The sequence below is a fragment of the Cyprinus carpio genome, chromosome A16 (assembly GCF_018340385.1).
Source record: "Cyprinus carpio isolate SPL01 chromosome A16, ASM1834038v1, whole genome shotgun sequence".
NCBI classification, from domain to species: Eukaryota; Metazoa; Chordata; class Actinopteri; order Cypriniformes; family Cyprinidae; genus Cyprinus; species Cyprinus carpio.
This window is the reverse complement of record NC_056587.1, coordinates 9,431,367-9,443,461: the sequence shown is the minus strand read 5'-3', so window position 1 is coordinate 9,443,461 and position 12,095 is coordinate 9,431,367. Positions and strand designations below refer to the sequence as shown.

The window sequence follows — 12,095 nt, the reverse complement described above, 5'->3', positions numbered from 1 at the left end:
ATATATATATATATATATATATATATATATATATATATATATATATATATATATATACACACATATACACACACACACACACACACAGGTACATCTAAAAAAATTAGAATATCATTGAAAAGTTCATTATTTTTTAAAATTTTATTCAAAAAAGCAAACTTTCTTATATTCTAGATTTATTACACACAAACTGAAATATTTCAGGAGTTTTTTGTTTTAATTCTGGTGGTTACAACTTACAGCTTAGGAAAATTAAAAATTCAGTATCTCAAAAAGTTAGAATATTCCATTTTGAGCTTGATTAGTTTGATTAATTTTGAGTATAAATACTGGGTACCTCCTGGGCTAGTTTAGAACATGCAACCACAATTATGGGAAAGACTACGGACTTGACAGTTTTCCAGAAGGCGATCATCGACACCCTCCACAAGGAGGGTAAGTCACAGAAAGTCATTGCTGTAAGGGCTGGCTGTTCACAGAGGCCTGTATCGAAATATATTCATAGAAATTTGACTGGAAGGAAAAAGTGTGGTAGGAAAAGGTGTACAAGCAACAGGGATGACCACAGCCTTGGGAAGATTGTCAAAACAATTCATGAACTTGGGAGAGCTTCACAAGGAGTGGACTGAAGCCAGAGTCAGCGCATCAAGAGTCACCACGCTCAGACGTCTTCAGGAAATGCTGTCACATTCCTAGAACCAAGCCACTCCTGAACCATAAAAAATGTCAGAAGCATCTCACCTGGGGTAAGGAGAAAAAGAACTGGACTGTTGCTCAGTCCTCTTTTCAGATGAAAGTTAATTTTGAATTTCATTTGGAAATCAAGGTCTGGAGTCTGGAGGAAGACTGGAGAGGCACAGTGGCAAGTCCAGTGTGAAGTTTCTGAAATATATATATATATAGTCTGGCGAGTAAACAAAAAAAAATTACTAGCCAATGACGATTCAATTGCCAAGGTGTCAGTAGAGGGTTGCCAGAGCGGAGAAGGCAGAGCTGAAGACCACCACAGCGGAGCAGACGGAGCGGGCGGAGCAGAGTGCCAGGGTGGAGCTGACAGAGCTGGACGCCAGGGTGGAGCTGAGGACCACCAGGGTGGACCAGACGGAGCTGGCAGAGCAGGATGCTAGGGCGGAGCCTGCGGCACTGAGAACCACCAGTGCAGAGCATACAGGACTGAAGATCCCTATGACAGAGCAGATGACCACCACAGCAGAGCAAATGGAATCGAAGACCCCCATGGCGGATCTGGCATGACTGCAACAAAAGGCACAAAGAGGTTAACAGTGGCTGTGGCGACCGTTACAAGATGGATGGACAGTTCATTAGTGGCATCCATGGCCAGTCTAGGACAAGACAAGAGTACATAGATGGTCTCCTTGACCATGACGAGACAGTGAGGAAGTTCACAGATTGTCTTCATAGCCATGACAGAACAGGTAGAGAGTTCACAGGCGGCGTCCATAGTTGTGACAGGACAGGCTGAGAGTTTACAGATGGCCTCCATAGTTGTGACAGGTCTGGCAGTGAGTTTTCAGATGGCCACCATAGCTGTGAAAGGAAAGGCAGAGAGTTCATAAATAGCCTCCTTTACCGTAACAGTACAAACTATGAGTTCAGAGAGAGCCTCTCTAGCCGTAACGGAACAGTCATAGAGTTCACAAATGGCCTTTGTGGCCAGGTCAAAACAGGACACAAGTTCATAGATAACCTCTGTGTTCAGTTCAGCATTGGACACAAGTTCCTATGTGGCCTCTGTGGCTAGTTCAGATGAATTCAGAGGCAGTTTTTGTGACCGTCTCAGGCAGGATTGATAGATCATGACTGGCTTTGATGACCGAGACCGGTTTGACAGGGGATTCACTGACAGTCTCCATGACCTTGTCAGGACAGACAAAGGTTTCATAGGTGGACACCCCTGTCTTGAGAGGAGCTGAGGCGAACACCCCCACTGCCTCTGGAAGTTCTGCAGCAGTGGTAACAGGAACTTCACGAAACACAGAGTTGATAGATGGCCCTTACAGCCATAAGGGAGGCATCGGGAAACATGGGAAGTTAAAAAATGGTGTCCGTGGTGGCATCAGTAGTGACGGGGACCACCGAGAGCTCAGGGAAGAGTACCACTGCTGTCTCAGGAGGAGCGGAGCGGATCTTACTGGCGTGGAAGGTTCAGCAATGGAAGTTGCCACCTTAGGGGAGACTGGCACGGACTCAGGTACTGGAGTAGATTCTGGATCAGATTCTGGAGCAGGTTCAGAAATGTATTCTAGAACTAGAGCAGGCTTGGGAATGAATTCAAGTACTGGAGCAGGCTCTGGGATTGGATTGGGCTCTGGGACAGAAGTGGGCTCTGGGTCTAGAGTGGGCACCACCATGTCGGAAGGTTCTGCAGTGGAAGCTGCAACCTCTGGGGAAACTACGGTGGTGTGAGCAGCCTAAACACAGAGAATGGCCATAGCCATAACTGGTATGGCAGAGAATAAATCGTCTATCTCAGAGACAGAAGGTGCTGTGCCTGGGGAATTGGGGTGAGTAGCGGCTGGCAGGCTGGAGAGTGTTGAAACAGTGTCGCTTGAGAGCGCTGATAGAGTGTCGCTTGAGAGCGTTGAAATAGTGTCGCTTGAAAACACTGAGTCTGTGTGGCTCAGGAGCAGAGATTTCGCAGGGTAATCCGCAACTTAGACAGACACCAGCAGTAGATCCTCCACACTGGATACCAGTCTAGGACGCCTTGTAACTGACAGGAGTGTGGAGGGCTCAGGTGGAATAGCCATGACTGGATGCTGCTCGGGAGTGGCAGCTGTGATGGGAAGAAATTCTGGAACAGCGACCATGATGGGATGAGACCCTGGGACGGTGGCCATGACGGGACGAGACACTGAAATGGCAGCCATTTTGAGAACAGGTTCTGGGTTGCCAGCCATTTTGTGAATGGTCTCTGAGCTGGTGACCATTTTGTGATAAATCTCTGCCCCATAAACACTCTTAGTGTACAACTGAATTTCCCTTCAGGTAACCATGATTTCGCTGACCCATTGAGTCCAAAATGAAAACTGTCTTTTAACATGATTTCATAGACTGGCACATGATAGGACAACTCACATAACTGTTGAACATATTCCTCAGTTGGCAGATTCCTTTGCCGAAGGTGCAGTAGCTGGTCGAATGAGTCCATGATAGGCTTGGAATGATCAAAAAGCCACTGCATCCGGGTATGGGTGTTGATTCTGTAACATAGGAGCCATGACGACAAAGTAGAGGATCCACATGCTTTTTTAGGATCCAAGGCTTTATTAGAAGCATATTCAGACAGGCAGGTGTTACACACAAGCAAAACAGTACAATATAAGGAACAGACAAAAGAGTAATCCAATATGCAGGCAATGGTCAGGGCAGGCAGCAAACAATCAATAACAAGGAACCAGTCTAGGGTCAAAAAGAAGGCAAGGCAAAGTAGGGTAAGGTAACAAGAACATGGCAAAACAGGAGAACACGGGTAAGCTACAGGCTAACAATCAACAGCGATGTGTTTGTGACTGAGTGGATCCTTTATAGTCTTTCTAATGTGAAGCAGCTGTGAATTGGTGATGATTGCTGATAAGTATGGGCAAAGGATTATGGGAAATCATGGATGAATGGTAAAAGTCAGGGATGAAGTGTCCTCTGGTGGAAATCATGGGCACTCCAGTGTGTAATTGTGACAAGGGGTCATGATTTTGAAGAAAAATAAAGCATCCATCCATCATAAAAAAGTGCTCCACACAGCTCCAGGTGGTTAATAAAGGCCTTCTGAACCAAATCTATGCATTTGTGTAAGAAAAATATCCATATTTTAAAACTTCATAATCCATAATATTTAGTCTCTGCTGACTGTCATACTTGCATTCACAAGAGTGTGGCATTCCAGCAGATGATGTAGGACTAAGGCATAGTGTAAGCTCCAGTGAGAATATGATTGTCTCGCGAGAACCAGGTTTTGCTTACAGCACAGGAAAACCAGTCTCCACTCGTCTTACATCGAAATCCTCCAACATTTTTCTTTACAAATCCTTGTTTTGTATTTCTAATTCTTGACTGGTGTTTTGTTTTGCTCTCTCCTCTGCACTTTACTCACTTCTAATTCTTTCTGTAGAGTTCACATTGCCTCCCCATCCAGGACCGCACCCATATCCTGCGGGTTTTCCCTCTTTTTGTGTGTTTTTTTTTTTTTTCTGAACAAATTGCACCGCAAATAAATAGTGATACCTTTGTATTGACATCCATGTTTGTTTGCGTACAAGATCTTGTGCAGTTGAGTTGTGCATCAAGTGGATTCGACAGAATGATGTGATGGCCATACTGTGATGGTTCAGGACAAATACATGTACCATTACACCCCTAGTACGTTTACATGCAAATATATTATTTAAAAAAATTATAAAAATGTAATAAAATAAAATAGGAATTACACTGAATAATTACACTGAAAGTAAGGAAATTATTACCCTAGACTAATGAAGACCAGCAGAAGCATTGCAGTCAGACAGGTGGTGACAAGGGCAGGACTGGGAAGCCATAAGGTGAATGGAACTGTAGGGGACAGGAAAGTGAACTGCTCCTGTTCAAAGACATCCTGTAGTCCTGCATGGCCTATTTGTGCCATTGGGACTACTGAGGTGAAAACCACAGACATTTGGTATATATAGAGAGGTCAGTAATAGCAACAGCCCAGGAATGTCATTATTTTTTATATGTGAGTGGGCACCTGTGAGGTAGTAGTAGATACGGACGAGTGAGTGCTCCTGAGAGAATATTTCACACTGGTAGGTGCCTGAGTGCTCTGGCCGGGCAGAGGGGATGAAGTAAAGTGGATCCACTCCAACCGTGACCTCGTCAAACCGATCCATCAACATCGTTCTCTCCTGTATGTCAAGATTAGCGGTTGTAAGTACAGAAAGAGTTTTTTGTTTTGTTTATTTCATTTTGATCTGTCACATTCAGTAAGTAACTCTAAATTCAAATATGCTGACTTCCACATATCTAATATTGCTATATTCTACATTGCTAAATGAATGAATAGAAATTGAAACTGTAATACACTGTAATTTTGTCTGCATAAAAAGAAAATAATATAGCTATAGCCCCCTTTAATTTTGATAAACTCTGCAGGAAACATACTGTAACTTTTTCTATATTTGAATAAAACAATAAAAAAAGGAAGAAAAATAAATAAATAAATAATAATTAATAAAAAAATAAATGAGGGAAAAAAAATACATTTTAAATAAAACTGTGGGACATACACCATAATTTTGTTTGAATGAATGAATGGATGGATGAATGAATGAATGAATAAATAAATTAATATTCATTGAAATAGCAGGAAACACTGTTATTTTGTTGCCATAAAAATATTTAAAATATTACAAATTACAGACATTGCTACATTCCCCTGTAATTTTGTTCAATTCTGCAGGAATCATTGTAATTTTGTCTGCATTTGAATAATAAACAAGAAAAGACAAATGCATGAAATAGTGAATATTCATAAATACTGCAGGAAACATACCATAATTTTAGCTGAATAAATAAATAAATCTTCATTGAAACAGCAAGAAACATACTGGAATTTAATATAATAATAATAAATAATAATAATATTAATACATTGCTATATTGTCCTCTAATTTTGGTCAATTCTGCATTAAACATTATGCAATTTTGAGTTTTACAGTCCTATAATTTTGTCTGATTTAAAAAAAAAAAAATAGATAAAAATATGAATGAATAAATAAATAATATTCACTGAAACCGCCAAAGACTGTACTAAGAATTTTTTTTTTTTTTTACATATAAATAATTATTAGTTGTACTCATAAACTATGTTAGCTATTCATGGGTTGAAGTGATTTTCTCATCACCATTGCATATCTCCAGACCATTTCTGCATCTGTAGGAAGCAGGAAAGGGACCTTACACCACATCTGAGTTCTGTTGTTCTCCTTTACATTGATTTCCTTCACTGTAAAAGCACATACATCACACACACACAGCAATACATTAGACGCAGATCTGTAACACTTCACCTTGCAACTGAATGCCTTTTGTCGACAGAAGAACAGAGGCAGCACAGTCTGCCCACCATTCAACTAATTATAATATTTAAGCAAAGCCTCTGGTGAGAGCAGCCAAAGAAAAGATACACTGAGCAATAATTGTAGCTGTGCTGAGTGGAAATGAATACCACAGTGTGTGGGAGAAGGCCTGCCATCTTAGGTGACCCAAAGGGCTATCTGTGAGAAATTATATTATGTGTAAAAGTGTGTCAAGGCCCAAGGTTTCGTTTAACAACTTTGCTGTGCTCCCAAGTAGATTTAAAAGCAATAGATGTTTGTACTGCGTAAATGCTGTTACATAATTACAGAGGTGGTTCTGTCAGGTTGAGTTATAACATATCCATCATGTCAAGTGTGGAGAGAGTGGGTGAGTGGGGGACTGCATAGAATTACATATCATAATATATTGAACACAAAACTGCACACATGTAAAGGAGCCTGTCAACTCACCAGGGCAATCCAGCGGGAACTCACAGGAGTCGTACTGACAGGTCATGCAGTTATAAACAGCACCTTGCACCTGGAAACATAAACAATAGATTTTATCCCATTTATAATATACTATTTTTTCTGTAGTCTCTGAAAGAATGTAACTGTATTTGAAAATTTTAAAAAGCCTATTTAGAGGAGTAGTATATGGAAGACATTGAATATGCCTAATAGAAAAAATTTAACGATCGCCACACTGGCAGATTTTGTTGCAATGGACCCACAAATATGATGATCCCTTTGTAAAGAATCTCCTTTCTAAAATATAAAGGCAGCTACATATTTTCATATTCAAAGCTCATTTATACTGTGAAAAAAAAATAAAAAAAATATATATATACACATACGCAATCATGCATGACACGCCACATGAACTTCATCTCCAGATCATATACTGTTCACACAGAAACTTAAAGGTCTTCAAAACAACCCATCAAAATAAAGGTCTATTTTAACTTGAAGAAAACGTGACAGAAATATAACTATTTCTGTAATATCTATATTGTATTTTTATAGTAGAATGTACTTCTTAAAGCAATAATAATAATACAATTATGGAAACTATTTTTTTAAGGAATAAAAGGAATTGTTAAATTTTCATTATATTTTAAAAGATTAAATTAAAACATAAAATATAATTTTTGAAAAAAATATTTCATAGGGTCATTTTACGGTTAAAAAAAAATCTAATAAATTATTGTTAAATTGTATTTCAATTAATTAGACATGCTTTTTGAAGACTAAAGTTTAATTTAACTATTAAAATGGAAAACCAGAAAAATTAAAATATATGGGGGGAAGAAAAAAAACTATTTTTTTTTTCTTTGAATTCAGTGAACGCACTAGTTTAAAAACCCTGTTCTGAAAAACCAATAAAGAAAAGATGGAACCCATAAATTTCTGCAAGACAGTCAGTGGTGCTTACAGTAACACCATCATAAGGGAAATGGTTTGAAAGCACTTGTAATATACAGTATATTGAGTTTCTTAAGTACTCAGTAGGATATTTGAGGCACCTTAAAACTGTCTAAACGTTCTTCAGAGAGTTCAGTGTAACAATCTGAGGAACCTCAAATTACAGAACAAGCACTTTTCTTTAGCTTCATCAGGAGAGTCATGACATATATAGGTGTTACTCACCACATGGGGGGAATCATCCAGAGGCTGCAAGAAATGATATTAAAAAAAAAAACCAATAAAAAAAAAAAAAACTTTTTATATACTGCAATATCCATGTGCAAGGAATGTACAGTTTAATAGTAAATAATACTTAGGTGGCTAGGTGCTCAGAGCGTTTAAGAGCGGGACAACTTGCTATGATTTAAGAGAGAAATATGCGGAAATTGTAATGGAACTTATAGGGGAAAGTGAGAGCTGTACTGAAGATGAAGGCTCTGGTCCAGTTTTTCATGGTTTACAAAGCAAAAGAAATGATATGATAATGTAAGTCTCACCTCTGGGCAGCCTTGAGGCTGCAGCAATGAAATTGTCTGCTGCTGCCTGTAGCCTGAACTCATACACTGTGTCTGAAAGAAGGGAGGAGAAGGGAGAAGTTTAGAAGACTAACTTGGAAGTTTTTAGAATTGCGTGGAAAAACAGTATGTCCAGCTATAGACAGGCTCTAAAACCTGCCAGGGCCGAGCATATCCACAAACTCATAGAAAACAACCAAAACAACCCAAGGTTTTTATTTAGCACAGTGGCTAGATTAACAAATTACCAGACGCCACCCGATCTAAATATTCCCTCACAGTTAAATAGTAATGACTTTATGAATTTCTTCACTGATAAAATAGATAACATCAGAAATACAATAACAAATGTAGATTCTACAGCGTCTAATACTTTAGGTTTATCTATCGCACCCAAAGATAAAATGCAGTGCTTTACAACTATAGGACAGGAAGAGCTAAATAAACTTATCACTGCATCTAAACCAACAACATGTTTATTAGATCCTGTACCCACTAAATTACTGAAAGAGTTGTTACCTGTAGCAGAAAAACCGCTTCTCAATATTATTAACTCGTCGTTATCTTTAGGTCACGTCCCAAAAACCATTCAAGCTGGCGGTTATTAAGCCTCTTATTAAGAAAACCACAACTAGATCCTAGTGAACTGGCAAATTACAGACCCATTTCAAATCTTCCATTTATGTCTAAAATTTTAGAAAAAGTTGTGTCTGCTCAAATGTGCTCCTACCTGCAAAAAAAAATGATCTCTATGAAGAATTTCAGTCGAGGTTTCAGGCCCCATCATAGCACAGAAACTGCACTTGTTAAAATTACAAATGACTTGCTTCTTGCGTCAGACCAAGGCTGCATCTCATTGCTAGTTTTACTTGATCTTAGTGCTGCGTTTGACACCATAGATCACGACATACTCATAGATAGATTACAAAACTATACAGGTATCCAAGGGCAGGCTTTAAGATGGTTTAGATCCTACCTGTCCGATCGCTACCACTTTGTTTATCTAAATGGGGAGTCATCTCATTTATCACCAGATAAAATATGGAGTGCCACAAGGATCTGTCCTAGGTCCTCTGCTATTTTCAATATACATGTTGCCCCTTGGTAATATCATTAGAAAAGATGGGATTAGTTTCCACTGTTATGCTGATGATACTCAACTATATATCTCAACAAGACCAGGTGAAAACTTCTAAATTATCTAAGCTAACAGAGTGTGTTAAAAATGTAAAAGATTGGATGACCAATAATTTTCTCCTATTAAATTCAGATAAGACAGAGATATTACTTATTGGACCAGAAAACATTACACAGTAATCTCGTAGATTACAATTTGCAACTAGACGGATGTACTGTTACTTCCTCTACTGTAAAAAATCTGGGTGTTATATTAGACAGTAACTTGTCTTTTGAAATCATATTTCCCATGTTACAAAAAACAGCATTCTTCCATCTTAGAAACATTGCCAAGCTACGAAAACATGTTACCTGTTCCTGATGCAGAAAAGCTAGTTCATGCATTCATGACCTCTAGACTGGACTATTGTAATGCACTGCTAGGTGGTTGTCCTGCATCCTCAATAAAACAAGCTACAGGTAGTCCAAAATGCAGCGGCTAGAGTCCTTACCAGGTCAAAGAAAATATGATCATATTACCCCAATACTACAGTCTCTGCACTGGCTACCTATTAAGTTCCGTATCAGTTACAAAATATTATTACTTACTTATAAGGCCCTTAATGGCTTAGCTCCTGTGTACCTAACTAGTCTTCTACCTCGCTACAACCCATCACGATCCCTAAGGTCAAAACGACGCTGGACTTTTGATAGTACCTAGGATAGCAAAGTCCACTAAAGGAGGTAGAGCTTTTTTTCGCATTTGGCTCCCAAACTCTGGAATAGCCTTCCTGATAATGTTCGGGGCTCAGGACACACTCTCTCTGTTTAAATCTAGATTAAAAACACACCTCTTTGGCCAATCATTCAAATAATGCATCTCATAATTTTGGACTGCAGTTATATCTGATCAATTGTGCATTATTATTCTTTAGCTTGGGTTAAACGAATTAATTTTACTTGGCTGGAACAGCAGCTACGCTAATTATGTCTCTATTTGTTTCTCTGCTTTGCCACGGGATTTACATCCCGTGGTAACTAGGATTTACACAAGCTCCAGTCTGGATCCAGAACACCTGAGAAGAGATGATGCCAGCCCCTCAGAGGACCTCAGATGATGCTAACCCAGAGACAACATACAGAACTACCACATTTTGCTATAAGTTTGATTGCATAATTGCTGTTAATAGTGTCAATCGTCTGTTTGTTTACGTCTTCTTATTGATTTTTTCTGAACATTTCTGCTATATGCACATGAACTGACAATCACCACTGATAAGCTACTACTAAATATTGTAGAAACTTAATTTTCTGTAAAGTTGCTTTGTAATGATTTGTATCGTAAAAAGCGCTATACAAATAAACTTGAATTGAATTGAATTGAATTGAGAAGGACAGAGCCATTTATCTCAATTGCAGTCAAAGTGTGTATGTCAAACATTACATGTCTGTTTCTATCAGGCTCTCACCCTGATATTTCATGCCAGTCTCTGTCTGTCTTTTCCACTTTCCTCAGTTTGAAAGAAAGATGGGCCCCACAATTCAATTATTGAATGCTTAGAAATGACCTAAAGCAAGCAGTTTTTTTGTTGAAAAGAGTTAATGGATAAAAACACTTAAATTGTATTGTCTCTTATGATTAAATATTTCATTTCAAAGGGATAAACAATTTTGTCTACTTGTAATCAAACCACTAGAACAGACAGATTTACAGCTTTACAACACCCAGCATCTCATAAACACCGTGTTTCTGGGTGCAGTGAGTGTAGACAATCATTTCACAGTTGTAAGCCTACATATCAGTTTTCACAGTACACATTATGCAAGTCTCTAGGTCTTCCCTTTGTAATCTAAGTATTGTTGGAGTTCACGGATAAGGGTCTACACGTTTACTATTTCCAATAGATCATGGCTGAAAGGAAATATTTACTATTCGGTCTCAGGGTGAATCCTCACCAGTTATGGCCTCATGAATTGTCACAGGTCTGGTCCCAAACAAACACAGTTATTACTTGGTTGCTGAAGAATGGTAATTAGATAAACCTGTGACCATTATTTTTCTGCTGGTCAAATTCCTCCACTATAGGCATAATTTCAGCCATCAAGATATTCTTCAGCATCACGTCATAGCCTCTCCCTAAGAAAGAGATACAAAAACATTAGCTAAACAATAACATAAACTGTACAAATTATGAACTCACTATAAATGACGTAAAGTTTAATTGCAGCCTTATTTTTATGATTATAATTAAAGTGTAGCAATGTGAAACATTTATTGCACGTTTCCGTTCATGTTGAATTTATAGTTTTTTTTTACAGAATTTACAGAACTGTTTACACACAAAATCTTTAATTGTCAGACAATTTCTCAAACCTGACACTTGAACACCAGAAACACACACCAAATCTGCAAAACCATAAACTAATTCTCAGCCTTTGACTCAAATCAAATTCATATAACACTTTTTTTGCAAAACACAACACAAAATTCTCTATGTAACACACAAAAATCTAACAGGAAGTATCTTGATCTCCTTTTTCAAACACAACAAATCAAAATGCCACACTAATTCATCAGTGCCTCACACTGACTCCTCACCTGCAAACACTCATTGCTTTACTTAACACCAAGCAATTATGGCTTTAGAATAGGTCTATAAATACAGATCTACGCATGGTTGATGTATTTTTTTTCTTTGTACTGTGTAATACTGTATTCACAACCACAAATGTTTACAGTGAAAAAAAAAGTTTGGTTTCAATCTTGTTTTCGTGTTTACCATGAATTTTTCAACATCTCCCTGTCAATTAGGCTACTTTCAATCTTGAAGAGAAATGTACATAGGAGCTCATGAAAGAAGAGCTTTAGGTTTTGAATAACTGTGTGTATATGATATGTCCAAAAATGTAATATTATTGTAAAGGT

General features: G+C 38.3%; 1 long non-coding RNA gene across 1 annotated transcript; it reads right to left on the bottom strand.

Annotated features, from left to right (window-relative positions):
- Window positions 1-839: 839 nt before the first annotated feature.
- LOC122147986 lies at window positions 840-7,748 on the bottom strand. The gene is made up of 4 exons (XR_006161966.1): window positions 7,722-7,748; window positions 6,543-6,612; window positions 5,898-5,998; window positions 840-4,898 (listed from the first exon to the last, which is right to left on the bottom strand). It is a non-coding gene; the product is annotated as an uncharacterized LOC122147986 (long non-coding RNA).
- Window positions 7,749-12,095: the final 4,347 nt, after the last annotated feature.